The 20012-nt window shown below is 41.9% G+C and overlaps 1 long non-coding RNA gene across 2 annotated transcripts in view; it reads left to right on the forward strand.

Annotated features, from left to right (window-relative positions):
- The first annotated feature begins 10031 nt into the window (after positions 1-10031).
- LOC124312548 overlaps positions 10032-20012 on the forward strand; it is a 28953-nt gene continuing 18972 nt past the window's right edge. Inside the window, exons 1-3 of one of the 2 annotated variants that reach the window (XR_006910542.1) lie at positions 10032-10118; positions 10227-10451; positions 13583-13732. This is a non-coding gene — a long non-coding RNA (uncharacterized LOC124312548). Of the gene's footprint in view, positions 10119-10226; positions 10452-13582; positions 13733-20012 lie in introns of those variants that run through there. The other variant, XR_006910541.1, reaches the window with a different exon arrangement.

Genomic DNA, 20012 nt, shown 5'->3' on the forward strand with positions numbered 1-20012 from the left:
AACGAAATACGACCTTCCTGCACCATCATCGTCGCTTATTTCCTGCAGCAGGTTTGGATTTTATCTCTGGCTCCTTGATTTCTTGTCGAGAGGATCTAGATCAATTTAATTTTGATTAATATCTCTGTTTTTTCTTTTATTATTTATTTCTAGCTGTGCTGTATATATTCCCCATTGTGTTATATAGATTAATTTTTTGGGGGGTTGGGGAGGGGGAGGGGGTTGCTGGTATAGGACTATAAGAAGGGGCTTTTGTGCTGCTGGATGAGCGAGAGAGAGAAAAAGAAAAATCTGTGATGGGTGGGAGGTTGATAGATTCATCACCCGGCGCGCACGACGCGGTCTTTGGGTTGACGTGCAAGAATGAGGAAGTTAGACCCTCTTCTTCTCTTTTAGCCCAGTTCCTGCCATGTTGTATATGGCGTGTGGGTTTTAATGGGCCATAGCATGTACAAGGACGCGTCTCTCTCTATTTTCCAGCAGCTATAGTGCATGAACAGGGACGATATACTCTACTACAACATGCTGTATTGGATACAAGTTGCACAAGAGCAGAACCGTCATGGAGCCGCGGGTCTGAGGACCGGGTGCTGATGCAAGAGACGTCTCATTGTCGGTAATGGGCCCATTGATGGATAACAAAACGAGAAAGAAGAAGAAGAACCAGAAGAAGAAAAAGAAGGGAGGAAAAGAAAAAAGGAATTGACACTGAACATGTATAGGCCTACACGTGACCGTCAACAAAGTGCTAATAACTATAGCTATGCAGCATGTAGAGACGCCCTTCCGGAAATACATTGACGTCATCAGTGCTCTCCATATATATCATTTGCTATTTACGCTGAATTTGTAATTATAGTTGACTTTTGTACTATTATATTAATTCTGGACAAGAGCAATAACACGTGAATTTCAATTACAACAGCCTCAGCCAACATTTGAAATGTCTGTAATTATTGGACAGAGTCTACTCTGTTTGCGCTGTTTTCTCTACACTCGTCCCGGCTGATGTTGCGTAACACGAACCAAATTTAGACGCAACGAGCCGGGCCTAATATTAATCGGATGCGCACGATTCTTATTCCACTTTTGAAATGAGCGCGTGGGCCCTCTGCTGAAATGTTTCATCTCCTCTCCTTGCGTGTTTAATTGGATTTGGACTCACTCAGCCGATATCCTGCACAGCAAACACAACAAAAAACAACCTCCTATGTATAAATTCAAAACGATGAGACATAATAATAAAATGAATCCAAAGATAATAAAATCCAACCAAGGGCATTAGTTTTTCTTCTTTCTTTCTTTTCGTTGCTGGTTGTGGCGCAACTGAGACGTGAACACGCAGGAAAGGTGAAATTACAGACGGACCAGTTGCAGCAACATGGTGGGCTTCTCTCTTTTGGCTGGCCAGCAGCAATAGGGGCTATATCAACTATACGCGGACGCGTATGAATTGTTTGCGGCTGACCGAACGCTTTGGTTTCTTTTAATATCAAATCTACATCAAAAACATCTTCCACTACAGCAGCAGCAACACAATCCAAAGGGGTTTATATATATTTACGAGGAATAATAATCATCCAATATTCTCTCTTCGTGGTGCATGGATCATGATTTTGTCGCCCTGATCCGCGCGGCCCAGCAGCAATGCTATATATGTCTCCCCCTCTCTTGCTTCTTTTTTTATGTAGACTGTGCACAAGAGCAGAGCAGCAGAGAGTCTATTATAAATGTATAAGGCGCGGACAGCAGCGATGCGATCATATTTCCTGGTAGAATTACTGCTGCTGCCCGCTGAGAGCAGATTGGATTGGGGGTCGTCGCATCGTCTTGGGTGGGAGCGCATGTTGGAAATAAATAGACACAAAGCAGCACAACATCTACAAAGCGTCCGATATAGAAGCAGATCTATACTATATACTATAAAGCATCAGAAAAGGATATAGAAAATAACGCTGGAGCGATTTGAAAAAAAAAATGCATCTCTCAGAAACTGCTGGCCAGGAGGGAGACCAACAACATGTATTAGGAGACGGCCAGCCGGACATAGGCCTACAAGTTTGTTTTTTTCTTCTTTTTTATGGATCTATATTGAATAAGAAGGGCGAATGCTTATATATATAGATAGAAAATAGACGACGGACCTCTCTCTCTCTCTCTATACTGAATGGACGGCCATCAAGGGCCGCCGAGAGTGACCATCAATAGACTCTTCTTTAGCCCCGGCCGGCCGCACTGCTGTGTGTCTCTTTTTTCCCTCCCATCCTAGTCTATATACAACATGCACTCTCGTACACTCCTCTATAATATTATGAGGGGCGGAAGAGACTCCATCAAAGGCAGAGACGAATATGCAGCACAGTCCCTTTTTTACTTATTTCTTTCCCTCCTGGATGCACTGGACCTTCTCTCACAGGACTAGTGTGTGTGTGCTGGACGTCAAAGCCGATTTGCTATAAAAGACTTATTCATTGGAGCGCAGTGGAGACGTGCGTACACGTTTTTAGCGCGGCCAGCAGATGTTCATCGTTGACGGACGTGTGGGCTGTTTGGAATTCAATTCCATCCAGCACAGCAGCAAAACTCCCGGCGAAAGAAAAAAAGGAAAACCGATGCATTTCCACCACGAATTTCATCAATTTATTACATATCTAATATTTCCGAGAGGAGTAGATATCAACAGCTCGATTGAGATTTTGATGTGGTCGGCCTGATGCCAGCGGCGGCGGCTTCTTCAGTCGCCGGCACTTGTTCCCGCAGAAACTTTATCGGAGAAAGTTGCTGCGCTGGAATCGAATTTGAGCGCTGATGTGCTGCGCTCACCTGCGCTCAAAGCCGCACCGCTCGTCGACCGACGACTGTGCCAATCAGCTAATTAAAAGAAACGTTGAAAGTATTCGCCTCGATGGCTGTTGGTATATGTCGGAAAGTCTATCGAGCAGGGGCTTGACGTCGTTTGCTGCTGATGGCTGGGAGCTAGAAAACGAGGTTGGCAAAAGAGCTCAAGGGGCCGCCGCCATCACCGCGCCGACACTGCTATATGCTCCCACCGGCTCCTGTGCTGTGAAGGTGCCAAGTTATAATATTTCTTTTTCGGGTTTTGAGATTTCCCCCCTAGACGAGTTGGCTGACAGCAAAGTGTAGGCAGAAATATAAAAGAGAAAATGTTGTCTGATAATATTGGGCGCTCATCATCACGCGTTTGCTGGAGTGCGCGTAAATCAACATCCCGCGCCAAAGTCCAGCAACACAGTCGCCGGACAAGTTTTCATCTGATATATGCCCTGCTGTCGACAACCGTAAGACGTTGAGAGACCTGGATGCTGTGCACACGGACGTCATCGTGTTGTTGCTGTTCGAACGCAAAACCGATACTGTGGAAATATCAACTCCCTCAAGAGGAACTGTCAAGATCATAACGTTGCAGCTCTCCACCGATCGTCGGAAATGTTGTGCTGCTCGTCGGCGGACCTCTCCCCCCTCCAACGATGGACGGAACTGAGCACAACTCGCAATAGACAATACCAAAGAGGATACGCTATAGTACCTTATGAAAAATGAAACTCGACCGTTAAGTGAAGAGTTACATATGTCCAAATCAAGATTTCTAGTATAGAGAAGTTATTTGGTAGTATGTAGGTCATAACTTGATGTGCCTGTATAGAACTTACGTGAAATAAATAGGCCTACATGGCTGCTTCTATATAGTAATAGGAGCCAAAACAAGTCGATCTCTCTCCAGCAGCACTTTTCATTTTAAAACTTTAGCTCGTCGTCCTTATATTCCCTTTTAACATATATAAATGCGTCTGTTGGAGCTATACATAAATAAGCAATGATTTCAAAGTACTAAATAACAAATCAGGATGAGAATAGAAATGCTACTAGAGAGAACTGTTGGCTTCTATTGCGTATAAAAATATTTCATATAGTTCCTGCGCTATTTCCCGGTTGCTGCTGTTGCTGTGTATAGCCGAAGCGAGTGGATGTATATAAACTTTGCTTCAAAAATGCATCGACGCTGGCAAAACTTTATATAGACGACGCGCTCTCAGCCAAACTGTGTACCTACTAAGCTCAAAGTGAAAGGTTAGATATCCGACGACGAGCTTTTCAGCTATTCACGTCATGATTTCATCATGGCTGGGGATATTCATGACTTTCCAAACAAGCAAACGCGATAGGATTGACGGAGATATACCAACATGGGCGTAGGCCGCCTTCATTGTACCGACTCTTTTCTCTCTCTCTCTATGTGAGGCTGCGGATGCTGAGGAATATTATATAAAGGCATCAGCCAATCATTAATAGAGCTCTGCTGCTTCGCTGTGGGTCGCGCTATATATTCCATAGACATGGGCGGATCACAACAAGAACAACACTGCTCGAGTTGTTTATATTCGTGAAAGAAATCATTCAAAAAGAGCACAGCGGAAAATAAATGGCTTTGTGGCTTTGGCTGTGATTACACGATGTGAAACAAATGGCTCGTCCATTTATTTTTCTTTCTACGGGATCAATCCTATCAGACCGAATACTCACGGCGCAGCATTCGTCATGCTTTTTATATTCTCATTCCAAAATTGCCTTGTTTTTTCTTATGTATATTCCTTATTCGGTTGTTTTGTTGTGTTGTGTACAAATATTTGACAGTAAAAGAAAGGCTTACAAGTACTTGTTTGCTTCTATATAGCTACAATGGCGGGGGGAAAAACAGGTTGGTGGGCTCTCGGCACAGCGGGAGCGATGCCGCCGATGTGCGTTTTGTTTCTGGGTGTCAATCGCTCCACCTTTTTTCGACCCTTTTTAGACATTTTGTTTTTCCTGTTTTTCTTCTTTTGTTTTTTTACTTTTTTAGGGTTCGGGCTGGGCTGCTGGGCTGCGCCATGTGTGTGGTTCTCGGACCGCACACGTCGAAAACAAATCCCTTTCCCTTTCACTATGTATATTATTTTTCAATTTGGGTTCGTCTGTGTTTGTGCTGTCTGTAGTTTGTGTTGTTGTTGTTGTTTCATCATTTCCCCATGTTTTTCCCCCCTTTTCTCTTCGTTTTTCCTTCTTTCGCTAGAATAACCAAAGATTTTTTAAAAATAGAGTTAACTGGTTCTTTTTTCGTTGAAGGGAAATGAAGACTAACGAGAAGGGAATGAAGCTAGCCAGGCAATAATAATACTATACAATGATACACGGCGGCGGCAATCACAGCAGCGGAGTATGACTTGGCACGGGTCCAGCCGCCGCCTCGTCATTTGGCTATTTCATCGTGAATATAACCCAAAAGAAGAAGAAAATCAAGAAAGAAAAAGATGAAACGAGATATATATTCGTCGGGGTCACGCCGTGTATGGCTCGAATCGCACAAGCATAGACACATTGAATCAATCACTGCTGCGACGGCCAACAAATAGCCTAACCATCCCAGCACCGTCGCTATACACAGCAGCAGCGCATTGGGTTTTCGAATAAGAATAAGTTTCCGTATCGCGGATCACGTCCGCGCCAGCTGGATACCTGCGAGAGCTTGGCGCCACCAGCCAAAGGGGAAAAAGAAATAGAGTCAAAACGGCCGCGTGCGCTCATCTAAATAAGGGAATCAGAACGACTGTACACATAACCGGCATAACCCATTCGTAAAATTCCAGTTTGTTGTTGTAATACAAGAGATGAGAGACGTGTCTGTCTGTATATAGTCGGCGCTATAGCTGCGCTTCTATAATAAGAATCACAAAGTATATGCACCGAAAAAAATCTCTTTGGGTGGTGGTGGTGGTGATGTTCTTCTTTCTTCTTCTTCTTCTTTTTGCTTCGCTAAGTTTTCTTTTCTTTTCATCATCAAAAGAATACAATTAGAACTGGCTACAGGGTTGCAGGATCATTTGACTATATAGCTATGTTTCATATGAATTCCTCTATTTTATATTACAGCCATCATCACGCTGCTGCTTGGCTCTGAAGGTTATTTGTCGCGACGGCAGACCGGGGGAAACTAATAAATATCAGCGAGTTGTTTTTCCCCATTTTTCGCCAACAAATCGCAACTGTAGAAATAGATGAGTTTCAATTTGTAACGTTCAGAAAAATAATCCCGAATTGCTGCCGTCAGTTTGTCTGGCTCGTTGCCAACGCAAAGGGGATAGACACACAAACATCAAAAGCAACAGGCTCTCTCGAATACAACTGCAAGTGATTCGTCTTGTCTCTTGTGTCTCGTTCATCATGCAGTCTCAGCGCAAGAAAGACTAGCAAGTGTATTATAGAGCTACAAGTCGCGTCTAGAGTATATACAGTAGTCTAGACTATACTACAGCACAGCAGATATCTAACTTTTCGGGATACAGATGCTTGATTGGAAAGTTTCTCGCCGACAAGTTCTTCATTCGCCCCGGCAAATGAAATATGTACGAGAGAAGAGAACGACGAGTTTCTCCCGACATTTCCCCCCACAATCCCTGGCGCTAGCTAGCTGATGCTTTCAGTATAAATATATATAAATTGAGCTCCACCTACTGCAGCTCGAGGCACTCTAATACACAACAACATCTCTACCGGGATGTATATATCTGATATAGATTATACAACACGTACCTAATATAAAAAGAAGAAAAGCAACGACTATATGTCGACCTTTTGAAAATGTCGCCAACTACAATACACTAATACTATCGGCTTAATCGATATACACTTGGCATACGTATAAAAATGTGTTCCCGCTCCATAACTAGATGTATAGAGTTCACTGCACAGATTTAGGACGTAGATATAGTAGTTGCCTATATATGCGTAACTCATTTGTCCACAGACACGAGCCGGAGGGGGGGAATAGCATTGTATAAACTTGTGGGTTTACAATCCAACGACGACGCTCCTTTAATGAGTTGCCATCAAACTGTGTGCTGTGCTGCTGCGTCTTTAAACTACACACAAGGGCACCCGTGCCGTGCCGTGCTGCTGGGAGGACTATAATACAAGGGGGGTGATGTGTCGCCCAGTCAAGTGACGCAAACACACAGCACTAGCTTTTGAGCAGACTTGCTGGATGACTTGCTGTGCGCTGCTGTGAATAGTATTTAGCGCTGCTTATTAGTTGCTTGAAGATGAACATCAGGCCTCGGAGCGCAGGGGTCGATGCATATAATAATAACATCGGCGACTCCTTCCCCAACTCGAATATGTATATAGACTATAGATATATTGTACGCGCAATCCGCGTATGCTAATTGGATGTCAGGACATCTATAAAGGCGTTTTCCTAATGAACAATTTCGTCAACAAGAGGAATTTCAGGATCCAATCCTGCTGTCTAGCTATACAATATAACCTACGATGTTCATTGTCCATAAGTCACGGAGACAATGTTTTTGTTTGCCCCGGCACAGCATGTTTGAATGCCCCGGGTCGTTGTGTGTGTGTGTGTTCAACTGCTGATATGTGTTTCTCTTTCGTCTCTATAGCTATATAGACTGTGTGCTCAAATAGCACAAGCAAGTATAGCGCATTTATTAGAGGCTGATATTTGTACTACCTTATATACTTTTGTGCGATATAGAGTTACTAGTTGGGAGCAAATAGACAACATTATCGGGCGATGTGTATACAAGAGTCGTTCAATTTTCTCTCTTGTATAATATAAAGAGATATAGAGAGGGGCCAGGTCACCGGTACATAGAATTAGCAGGGGTGTGTAAGAGAAATCGACGTGCTGGCTCCATGACTCGAGCGATAGATCGTCTCCCAATGTGCTGTTGGATGCTGTTGTGACGAGGCGTTTTCTTCGATATCACCCAAAGATACTCCCGCTGCTCTTTCACGATAGAGCCATGCACAGCTCATGCATATTTCCTACATCCACGTCGATGCTGACTAGGCGATATACGTCGAAGGCCCTCGTCTATTTTCCCTTTTCTTTTCTCTCTCTCTGCATGCGTTATTTGACTATTTCTTCTATTTTCCTGTTGCTGAGCGCGTAAATGCCTCGCCAGTTTTTGAATCTTTGTAGGATCTTTGTCACCGTTTTTAAATAGACATGTTGTCTTGTTCGACAGTCACAGACTCTTGTGAGTGTACACCTACACATTCTTCGACTCCATCAGACTCTTTTGTATATAAAGAATGAGACGGGCTTTCTGCCATTGCGTGATGGGCAGACGTGAGCGTTCCAGAATGCGGCGTCTATTATACCAAGCATCTCCTCGACTAGACCTAGTGGCGCATTATTCAACTCGAAAAATATAACTTTGATAGAATGCGCTATATGTAGAAATCAAGATACCCTTTAATTTGTTCAAATTCAAATTTATGTTCACAGTTTTATTTTGTCTCGTTGCAATATCAAAAGGACATTTTTTAATGACCCTCTTTTCTATGCAACCATTCGTAATATACACGACTCTTTGAGTGCGAGCATATTATATCCTCCCCCTCCTCTGAACCCTATAAATATACCTTATACCAATACGGAGCTATTTCTGTCATTTGAAAAATCTGATTAAATTGCGCGCTCAACACCAACCAGTTTTACAAGTACTCGAGTGGAGAAACCCCAGTGACTCTCGTTTGATTGGTTGATAGTTGCTCGGCATATCGGGTGGTTGAACTCGAAATTATAATGGCGAAAATATATCTAAGAAATGTCTGCGTCTATTTATAGTCTAGAACTTGCGTAATGATTTAGCCGAAAGAAATGAAATCAAAAGGGTATGAAGAACATATTCCATTTTTATGTAAATAAGGTGAGTAGGTGTATACAAGTATTGATCCGACTCTTGCTGATGTATTTTAATGAACTTGGACTTCACGGCACGTCTATTTGATTTGTTCAATGATGAAGAATCTGTTACGAATGAGATCAGTGAATGGCCTCGACTTGGAACTCCGTCACTATGGATGCTGTTGCTGCGCCGTGTAATTCCAATTAGTTAACCGTTTGCCAGCAGATTGGGGCTCCACCACTTTCTTAATTGGAAAGAGAACTGTTCAAATAAAGTTGGCAGTTGTCGTCGTCGCTGCTGTGTATAGGAAAGCCTATTGAACCCAGAATCCGGAAATTAAAATGAAGGAAGGCAAGCGCATTTGTTATATTTGTTCGAGGAAATTGTAAATCAGCTTGAAAATTTAGCCGGGAAATCCTCCTTCTTTTGTATTCGGTTAATTGCCTATTTATTTGACATTTTCAATTACATGTACGGTGAATGCGGGATTAATTATAGTATGCATATGAAGTTATTATCTGTTATTCGTGTTATACGTCGCTCGTATTTTTGTTTACCGATGTAACCCAATATCACCTGCTTGCCGATGCACAGCCACAAATATTATTTGTTCCCTCTTGGATTCACAAGAGGGTCCTAGGGGGTCTTATTTTTGGGCCGGATTTCTAAAAAGTAGTTATCTACGGATTTCGTGGACATTTTTACTTTTAGCTCAGTGCAGCAACTTGTTAAGAAAAACTGTTAAAAACTAAAATAATCCCAATTCGTTCAGCGGATGTCGAGAGCGGGTGAGAAAAAAGCTATGATCGTTTTTGATTGGTTGGTTTAATTAGGAGAGGGTCGATTTCTAATAATTAATTGCTATCGATATCTTAAGCTAATTAGTATATTAGTGTCGTCTGCTCTCATTTCAGTTGCAAGTTTACCAGTTCCAGTTTCGGTTTCGAAAAAGACTACAAGAGACAAAGTTTAAGATTTCAAAGCAAATGAAACGTGGCTGCACGAAAAAAAGCCGTACAAATCAAATTACAAAAATTTGATCGTCGTGTAAACTCTGGTGTCGTGGCTCTGTAAAAGAATCGCCTAAAGCACACTCCATGCTTTTGGGCGGGTAAATAAAATTAAGTTTAGCCTACAAAAAGAATGATGATGGGATGGGAGCTTAAGTAAAAGAGTTATGCCTGTTCCAAATTTTTGAATAGTTAGTTTCTGACTACAGCTTTTACTGCATTTAACTAGCATTCATGATGTAAGCCTTCTGTCAATGCATGTGGCAGTTTTTTCGCATTGTCTAACCTTTTTCTTTGTGCAGATTTGAGTCTTTGAACCAGCCAACGTAACAACAAGATATTCCAGTTTTGCTTCTGCTGGACCTGTCATCACAGCAACAATGTCATCATCATCACTTGGGTAATAATTTTCAATACTTTCATTCCTGTGACCTGATAGATTTTCAACTTTGCCTAACTTGTTGTTGTCTCATTATTTTTCGTGACTTAATTTATATTTTTCATGTAGATAAACAGCATCCCTGTTGATTGGAGATTCTACCCATGGCCGAGCTACGTATCTCTTCCTCCCCCCTTTCTTTAAAATGTCCTCGTGTACACTTCATGTGAGTGTGGGTGTATTCACGAGGACCCCCTTTTCTCCCTATCCCGCCTGGTGGACTCAACTTTTCGGCGGATGGATGGAGTTTCACTTAAGTGGATGGATGCCTGGCTGAATTTCCCAGGCTCAAAGGTAGGAAAAACATTTATCTCTATTCTTCCTTTTTGATTATTGAGCGGGCGTTGATTTTAAATCGTTACCGAGTACGATTATTCCTGAACTATATGCGGTTATTGACTGGAACTTTTTTCTCTTGCCTTTTTCGTTGACTCGGTCAGGGTTCATGAAATAGCTCATAGGACGACTGCAGATCAGGCTTGTTTTGTTTTTTATCTTACAACTTTGTCTGCTTGTAACAAGTCAAATTTCAAATTATTTGAACTTGAACACTTTGAGCAGAGTGGAAATTTGATGGCCAATAGTATCCTGCCGTTACACGGGCGCACCTCCTCGTCCAATACTTTAATTCCTTTTAAAAGATGGTCCCCAACTCAAAAGCGAAGAAAATGTCACAGCTGCATTGGAATAGACATTAGACATTCGTCAATGATGGAGATAGCACGCCAAGTATTTCCCCTGTTGGCCACAGCATCAGTTTTCCAGCTCGTCGTCGTCCATCACGCATGTTTTTTCAGTCCCGTGTATTTACGTAAGAAACAATAGGCTGTTATGTGTGTGTGTAGAGAAAGGCAAGAGGAACCAAACAGGTTTTTTCTTCTTTTTTGGGGTCCTTTCTCAAAGATTCATCGATCCACTGTGACCTATCTTACAACTTTGTGCCTTCAATTCGTTGACAAGGGGACAAACGCTGGGGCTTGGGGATTACTGGGAATGCCTGGAACGTTATATCCGTGACCAAAACAAAACGCGCTTTCTCTCAGTCCTCTCTGCCTTTTTTCGATCTTGGCAGTTGTCGACGATGAATGATACAAAGCCAAAAGACGAAGAAAAACGTGTAGATATTTGCTTGCTATACAGACACCCCCACACGTATGTATTAATATACATATGCACTATATGCCTGGTATTAGATATACCTACGCGCTTACGAACTTTTGGGAAGACATCAGCTATATCGTCTATTATGTATAGACGTACGTGATGTGGGAGGAGGAGGACTGATTTTCTATTTCTTGGAGAAAGTCTCAGCCACCGAGAGATTGCGCCCAGTCACAAATCACGTCGCCGAGTCCTTCATATGCTGTGTGTGTGCGTTGGAAATCATTATGAATCACCCGCCCTATGGCGAATCATATTTCCACATCATTTTCGATATAAACATTTGACGTCATCCCTCCCCCCTCCCTCCATTCACCCACAATAATCAGCCATAGAAACCTTTAACCTAAAACCTTTTTTGAAAAACAACCTTTTTGACTGCGGGATGCATTAAAGATGGGTAGAGAGTTGACTTTGAACATTTTATGATGGGGAGAGAAAAATAAGAATAGCCACAAAACAAAACAAAAAGGAGGAAGAAAGAATGACACGGGACTTGTATAGGAGATTTATCAAACTCTCCAGCTAGAAATAAAACAATATCCCCTTTTTCTATAGAGAGAAGAATGTTTTATTCCCTTTTTCGTTCTTTTTTGACAAACATAAAAATGATAGAGTTGTCAATAATGACGCAGAGGAATCACCATCACCGGTAATCCATGTCCACCCTCGTAACATCTTTCGTCTAAAAGCTGTTTACACTTTGATTTCACACTAAAAAACCAATCGCTAAATTCCTGAGCTTTTTTGTTTATAATATCGCCCCCCAAACGCTCTTGTCGATACGCGATTTCAGTGTATCATAAACCTTGACGGGGTTTTTATTTTTAAACGTTAAAGTATCAAAGCCAAATCCTGATTTATAGCCAAAAAAGGTTTCAACATGCTGATCTCGATAATCTGGAAGGAGATCGACAAGCATCTCTCGGCCGCGATCGATTCATACACATCCGCACGGTACATGTCTTTTGGCATTGAACGACACTGCGTTGGGTCTCTTGATACCTGCGTTTCTCTCTTCTTTAGCGCTGTATATCTAAGTCTTATATAATCGAAAAAAGCTTTTGGGGGGGAGGAGGAGAGGAAATGCTGTACGCTCGGTATAAATGGGACCATTATTCATGATGAGGTGATTTCTAGACGGGCGGGGATCTAATACAGCGAAGGCAGGAAGAAGAAGAAGAAGAGTCGTTTGTTTCGACTCTGGGCTCTGCAGTCACCGAATAATCCGCTCCTCTCTTTTTCGTATGGCGATTCGGTGCGTGATAAGAGGGTAGGGGGGGGGGGAACCCTGTCGTTGATGAGGGGACACAACCAGTGAGGGTGGAGAGGGGAAAAACAAATATAGCTTTTTTCTCGTATGTGAAAGAGCTTCCAGTTGGCAAAACCATCAGGAAAGATAAAAAGAAACGAAAGAGGAGAGAAAATCATAAAAATATAAGAGTCTGGTGTAGTATTATTAGTGTTTCACCGTTGTGCTTTTTTGGATTCGTTATCGTTATCGTTAATCGTTATTTTTTCAATTTGTCATTCGTTTCGTTCTTCGTTTCGTTAATTTAAACGTGTCGCATTTTTTTCTTTTTGCGACCGTTATCGTTTACCTTACAATTTTTTTTTAGAACCTAGTTTTCTAAGGCCAGTTAGACCAAATGATGTAGCGAAAATAATGACCTAATTCCTCGCTAGGGGATCGCTAAGTTGCTAGTAGGTGGTCATCCCAAATTTGAAAATACCAAAATTTTGAGGGAAAAAAAAGTTCCCCCTGGTGGTCAAAAAATTTGAAATCTCTACGGTTTTGATACGAAAAATTTAGCAAGAAATTAACGAAAACAACGAAAAAAACAGGCATTTCGTTATCGTTAACGAAAAAAACGAGCATTTTCCAAAAAAGTCGATAACGAGGCTCGTTAATACGTTATCTTCGTTGTCGTTATTTAAACGAGTGAAACACTAAGTATTATAGAGGGTGACGAGAGCTATTATATATACAACGCGGGGAGTATGAAAGGATATAGATATACAGCAGTAACACACTTGCCGGGGGTAAAGTCTAAAAATGTTACGCTATATAATATCCACGTATGTTTTCGGTCCAAAAAGTCGATAGCGCTCACAGAATGATTCATCAAAGCTTATATTTTACACCGAAAGTCTAACCACTCGACGCTTGATTCCATTTAAGAATATGAGGGTGTGCGATCTTTATACATAGTATTCCCTGTTGAATTGGGTTCCATCAAAACCTCTATGCTCTAATATTCCAGTTAGATTGTGCGCGCGGAGATTCTCGATAGGAAAAAAACAGACAAGATAAGACAACGAGGATTGGATGAGTATTTGATTCCGGCCCAAGACGACGAGAGATGCGTGAAAGCAAAGGGAAACTCTCTGGTGCTGGTTCTGGGGCGCTTGATGTGCAAAGCTGAGGCTGCTGCTGGGGATTTCCCTATATAGCTTCCATTTGAAAATCCTCTCTCTCTTTCCTTCTTTAGCCATACGTGTGTGTGTGTGTGTCTATCTCTCTCTCTCCCCATTCTTACTGTCCTTCCAATTTGAGCGTAGGAGGACTGGGCCGGAATAGACAATGAACTGGATTACATATGACCCCCCTCTATCTCTCTATGTATGCTCTTCGGCTGCTCTTCGGCGTCTGTATGTGTACTATCATGCACTACATCTCTCTCTATACCTTGATGCTCTTGGCCGCACCTCACGCCTTAGATTCTCCGCCTTACATTTATCCGAATCTCGCCTGTGCGCCAGCTTGTTTCTATAGAGAAAGAAAAAGAGTCTACAAAGCTTTTCGGATATCTCTTTTTTCTTTCTCCCTCTGCTCTTTTCTTCTTCAAAGGGATCGACAGGATACGTCGTCGTCGTCGCAGCCGAAAATATAATACAGCGCGCCAGCGCTGGCATAATATATCTACACATACATTCTGATTTGGACGGCATGAAACATTCATGCAACACTCTGGACACACAGCGCAGCGCATGCGCCGACGAATCACCAAATAGATGTGACTGGAATCGTTACAGATTTTTCCAAGGATTTTTCAGTGGCTCAGCTAGGAGAATTGAGGTTTATTCAGTCTGGAATATAAGATGCTCGATGCGAATCATTTCCCTTTTTTCGCTAGAAATTGCCAAAAATTGGTCAACGTCAAGTTTTCATCTTTTCGGCGTCGTCCTAAATAGATCAATGCGCTATAACATCCAGCTTAGACATTGTGATGGTGATTTAATATTTTTGGGAAGCTTGTAGCTATGGATACATTTTTGGAAAAAAAAGAAGAATGTCAATTAAGTTGCCTTGGAGAGAGAGATAGATAGACAATGATTCAATGGAAGCTAAAGTTGATAATGGAGCCCAGGATATTTTTCTCTCTAATGAAAACGGCAATCTTGAGTGTGTACTAGACGATGGGAGCGCGCGTTCCTGGCTAATTTCCAATTTTGCCGGTACTACTACCATGTAGAAAAGGGGGGACGACGGGTGTGTGTGTACAGCTCGATGGATGAGAGAACACCAAGAAGACGAAAAAGTAAAAGAAAAAGGAACTGGGCGATGGCGGAAGGAATGGAGGTGGAAGGGGGAAAAAAGAAGAGCTCGTTATCTTTTATACATTTTAGGTTGCAGCTAAGGGATCGAAAATCTAAACGAAGGGAAATTCACTGGCGCGCGCGAGTATATTTCGTCGTCGTCGTCGTCGTGAAACAAATTCTAGAGATTCTTTAAATACATCTCCCAACGTTCAAGACGTACTATATACCACTCGTCGCTACGGGAAAAAGTAGTAATGTTGTTAAAGAGAGAAATATAATGGGACATGGATAAGAGGATTCAATCAAGGCGTCAAAAATAATGGCAATTCTCTTTTGATCCGGTTTCTCTCAAGAGTTCATCTCTTATATATCAATTTCTATTACGTATAAGGGGGTTAAACAAGAAAAGGGATGAAGAATTATCGTCGCCTCTTATATTCTCGTCGGTATATAGAAGGAAACAACCGCACGGAATTAGAACTAGAAGTAGAAGCTTAGACGAGCTGCTAGTCTAATTGAATGAGTCGCAAGCCTACTTGTTACTGCGCTGTGGCTAACGAGAAGACAACTCTTATATAGACTACTGCTGCCTATTTCACGAGCCAAGATTCCTGCGCTTCAGCTTTCCCGAAACATTGATTCGAAATGACGTGATTAGTTGGGAGTCGTCAAATTTTTGTTAGCGTTTAGTTCACAAGTCTATAAATATAATCATCACCCGTGTGTGTCTATAGATTGGGTCTCCTGTCTGCTGGAAAAGGGAATTTGTCTGATTATATAAGACGAAATATACATAACGAATAGATTTCTATAGACAGTGGTTTGATTAGTCTAGAATTTAGGGACGACTGACCGAATTGCGTTGGACCACTGCTGACATGTGGTAGACCAGCCAGTTTGATCGATCACCCAAAAAGTCTGGGAAAAAATAAAACAAAAAATCAAGGGAACTCATTTTTTTTTCCGTCAGCGCCAAGTAGCCATCACTTGGTCCATTATCGAACACGAAAGAGAAAAAGGCGAAAAATAGATGGTGGTTGCTGATTATAGACAAAACTTGTTATATACAGACAGCAGCAGTGAAGAAACAAAACAAAAGGAACTTTTCGGTTGAGAAAAAGAAAGTGAAAAATCGTGATGTGACGACTCTGATAAAATAATGGTCGATCTAAACCAGTCCCTCTTGTTGGGAGATTGTCACTTTTATTTTCCCCCCTCAACCTTGTTAGTACTCTGATCGTATAAGACGCTCACGAACATCTCAAACTCGGGATTTCTTCTTCTTTTTCCTTGAGCCAATTGCTGTGGAGACACAAGTACTAGATGAACGTGAGTTCACTGTTTGATCTGGTATCTAACTTTGATAGTTTCTTCTTTCATTTTCTAGTTTTCTGATTTTTTCCTTTTCTATTTGCATATATTTTTTTTTTAGTTTTATATACACTACCAGTGGCGACGGCACCAGTATATGTGTGCCGTCCGTTGCTATCAATTATGTTAATTCTCCGATTCCCCTCTCTATACTCCCAACTAGTTCTCTGAGACTGAGTGATCCATCCTCTCTCAACTCCCTCCCAGTTTCTCTCTTTCTCCCCCGCTCCGTTTCGCTTCCAGTCTCTTGATTTAAAAAAAAATTAGATTGACTCACCCCTCTCTACTGATCCGGATGGAATCGAGTGACTATAGCCCACCCCAAACGACGACAGCATCAAACACCATTTCAATTCCTAATTGGGTTTGTCGATTTCTTTTCATTCCCCCTCACTTTTTTCCTCTCTCTCCTCTCATTTCGTGTTATTTTTATTCTGGGTTCTTCTTGTATGCCTTCGAATTGATGGCTGAAGAACTTGCGCGTCATAATAAGTTGAGCTCGACAATAGAGCAACAACTGCGCACGCTGTGACGATGCGGAGAGATCAGATGGCAATCAGTTGATGTACGGGTCAAACATCTACTTTGACGTCCACTTCTTACGTGTGTTTATGTTTATATTCCCCATCGTGATGGAGACAAGAGTCTTTCGGAGAATGTTATATCCCCCCGCTCTTCTCGTCTATATGATAGCGCCGCACTCGTTTTTAATTAAAAAGAGAGAGACGATACCTTCATCATCACCGTAGCAAAAACATCCAAAACTGCGCTGTGTCTATCGATCGGATATAGGTATGGATCGCCCAGGATATAATAGCGTTATAGGGTATTTTATTTGATGGTTGTGTCATATCGCATAGAGAGACGATTATTCAACAACATGAAAATAAAGTTGGTGTATTTTAAATATTCGTGGACGAAATTGAAAAAGAAAATGAACGACTCGTAATAACCGGTTATATATAGTGATCCTTAATCTTTTGACGATCATCATCTTCCCCCTAAAGTATTCATTTTAATATTTCGTGAGAGTAAAAAAAAACAAAAGAAAACGACGCTGTTCTCTTTTTGGTTGTTTTTCAAATATTTCTTTTGATTCCCCAATGAGATGGATGTCGTCATCCAGCAGCATCAGTCGGAACAACCAATATAAGCGATTAAATTTTTTATATAGCGAATCTCTGTTTGATTTGATATGGCAGAGTGACTCTTGAGACACAAAACATCAATGCATTTTCAATGAAATTAAGAGGATGTCGGAGCTTATCGAGTTTGCCTGTGATACGACTTCCAGTAGGATGCTTGACTTGTCTATATCATCTTTTGTGATTCGGCGGCTTGTTTCTTATATTATATGAAATGTATTATTGTTCTTCCCCTCGTTCACCCTCAAGGGTCCGATTTGATACATTTTATTCCTCGGCGATCTATTTCTCTCTCTCGAAAAAACACCGAATTTCCCTGTGTGATGTTTTGACGAGATTAGCTGCCGAATCTTGTCGTGAGGCCGGCTACCGTACATATCATATAATATAATAACACCCCTTGAAGTTATACTACATCTGTGTTATATTTAAGGCTCTTTTTTACAATTCTTTTTCTACCCGCCTGCCATATACAAATTGTTTCATGCCAGCGCCTCAAAGGGTCTCGTCTATATCATATACGAAGGGAGGGTATACTTCATAGACCCAACAGAAAAAAGTTGAAGAGGGTCGAAATCATAACCGTGGAAAGAATAAGCTTTACAATCTCATTCTCTTATTCTCTGATGGCCATAGATTTTAAAGTAAGAAATTTGGAACGCCCGACTTTCGCTGTGGGGGTTGAAGGGAGATTACATAAAACAAGGTCGAGGGGGTTATTATATTTATTATTGGACGTATGTAGCGATAGGCATCGCGCAGTTGTACTCTGCTGGGCAGAGAGCAGTTCGATGATGGCAATAATAGCAGACAATAGAAAACCTTGTGTACAACAGCGCGGTTGATTATTATATCCTAGGCCTATTGAAAGAGATGCTGTCGGCTATTATGTACACACACACACACACACAAACGGAGAGAATTGCGTAGAGGGATAATATGGAGGAGAATAAGAGATCAAGGGGGAAAATAAAGGCCTGGTTCGACCTGGGTTCGTGGGCTGTGGGTTCGATTGAAGGGGGAAAAATGGAACTACCAGGTGCTGCTCTTGTGAGACGAGCTGTGTGGCCAGGGCTGCTGCTGCTGCTTCTGCTGGAGGGTTTTCTCATTTTCCCTTTTTGCTTGGTCATTGATGACACAGTGAGCTGGACTGTGCTGTGTGTGTGCAGGAGTCTCTTTTTCAATCTCTTCTTCTTCTTTCTTTTTTTGTTTTCTTTCCTCTGTGTGTGACGTGAACTATACAGAGAGCATTTCTGCTTCCATTTTCTGCTGCGTCGACTTGGCATATAGGAAAAGGGGCGACTGGAGCTGTCGCTCGCCTCTTCTGTTGACTCTTTCCTTTTTTTCTTTTTCCCCTCTCCAATATTTGGTAAAAGCCGGACGCGCCCGAGCCAAATGATGAGCTATAGGCCGGTCCGTGCTGTGCTCACTCTCCCCCCGTGTCCACAGCATCTGAGCCACCGGGAAAAAACTAAAAAAGTGATGCCACAGTTGAAGGCGGTCAGGGTTGGTGCAATCCGATCTGGTTTTGTCTTGTTGACTTTTTCACGAGTTCATCAAAACGAAAACGGTCGTCGTCGTCGTCGGAGAAGAAGAGAAAAAGAAGAAGAAAAACATTACGGAGAAACAAACAACCCAACGATATTGATTCGGCCATAGACTTGAGAAATCAAAGGTCCTTCCAAGTGCTCTGGCCGTCGCTGAAAGTTGTATAGGTCTACTCTCTCCAACTTTCTTTTGAATAAGGCCCGGTCGTATTATATATTAAATCGACGACGTATTTTTACCTCCACACCGATCCATCTTTCGCCCTGTTGACGAGTCAAACTTGAACTTGAAAGTGTGTACATTTTAACCCCAGAAAAATTGGACAGCAAATAGAAATGCATTTTCGACGAGATTTATGCTACTGGTCTTTTGTGTCGCATCGATATAATGAACTGGGGAAGATCGTCGATGAGACACACACACACGGCCTCTGGCTGGTATATAATTAACAAGTCGCAAGACAAATGATGAACGCGTTCGCTTTCTCCTTTTTCGCCCCTGTGTTGACTCTCTCTGAAATACAAGGAGCTTCTCTATAATTCTCGACGCTTTTGACAAGAACATAAATAAGAACTATAGTCACCTTCTTTAAAAAAAAAATTCTTTTTTTAGATTGAGGTTTCTTTTTTTAAATACGTCCCCATTCTTTTCGATTTAGTATCTCTCAGCAGTCTCACGTCAACTTCTGAGATGTTCCTATACGCCAATAAGGCGACCCCGCCCAATTGCATGTCGACGCTCGCGCTCGTCCGGCTCTATGGGAATTTCGGTATAAAAATCTATGCGTCAACGCCTTTCAACCGGGTGAAGACTCTATCGGACTCTATGGACCTGTTGATGACGCGGTCGTATTATCTGAGGCTTTCCATCAGGACAAATCACACGCCCACCATTTCGGAAGCGAATAACCAAAACAAGAAGCCCAACAAGAAAATAACCCAAGGGCCACCACCGGTTTGTTAATGCGCTAGAGCTGGCGCACCGCGTGTGTGCATTATAAGATCGGCTTTTCTCATCATTCACGCAACTTTATTTAGAAAATAAAAAAAGAAGCGGTTGCTGGCGCCAATCTATATAAACCTTGTGA

The sequence above is a fragment of the Daphnia pulicaria genome, chromosome 8 (genome assembly GCF_021234035.1).
Source record: "Daphnia pulicaria isolate SC F1-1A chromosome 8, SC_F0-13Bv2, whole genome shotgun sequence".
Classification (NCBI taxonomy): Eukaryota; Metazoa; Arthropoda; class Branchiopoda; order Diplostraca; family Daphniidae; genus Daphnia; species Daphnia pulicaria.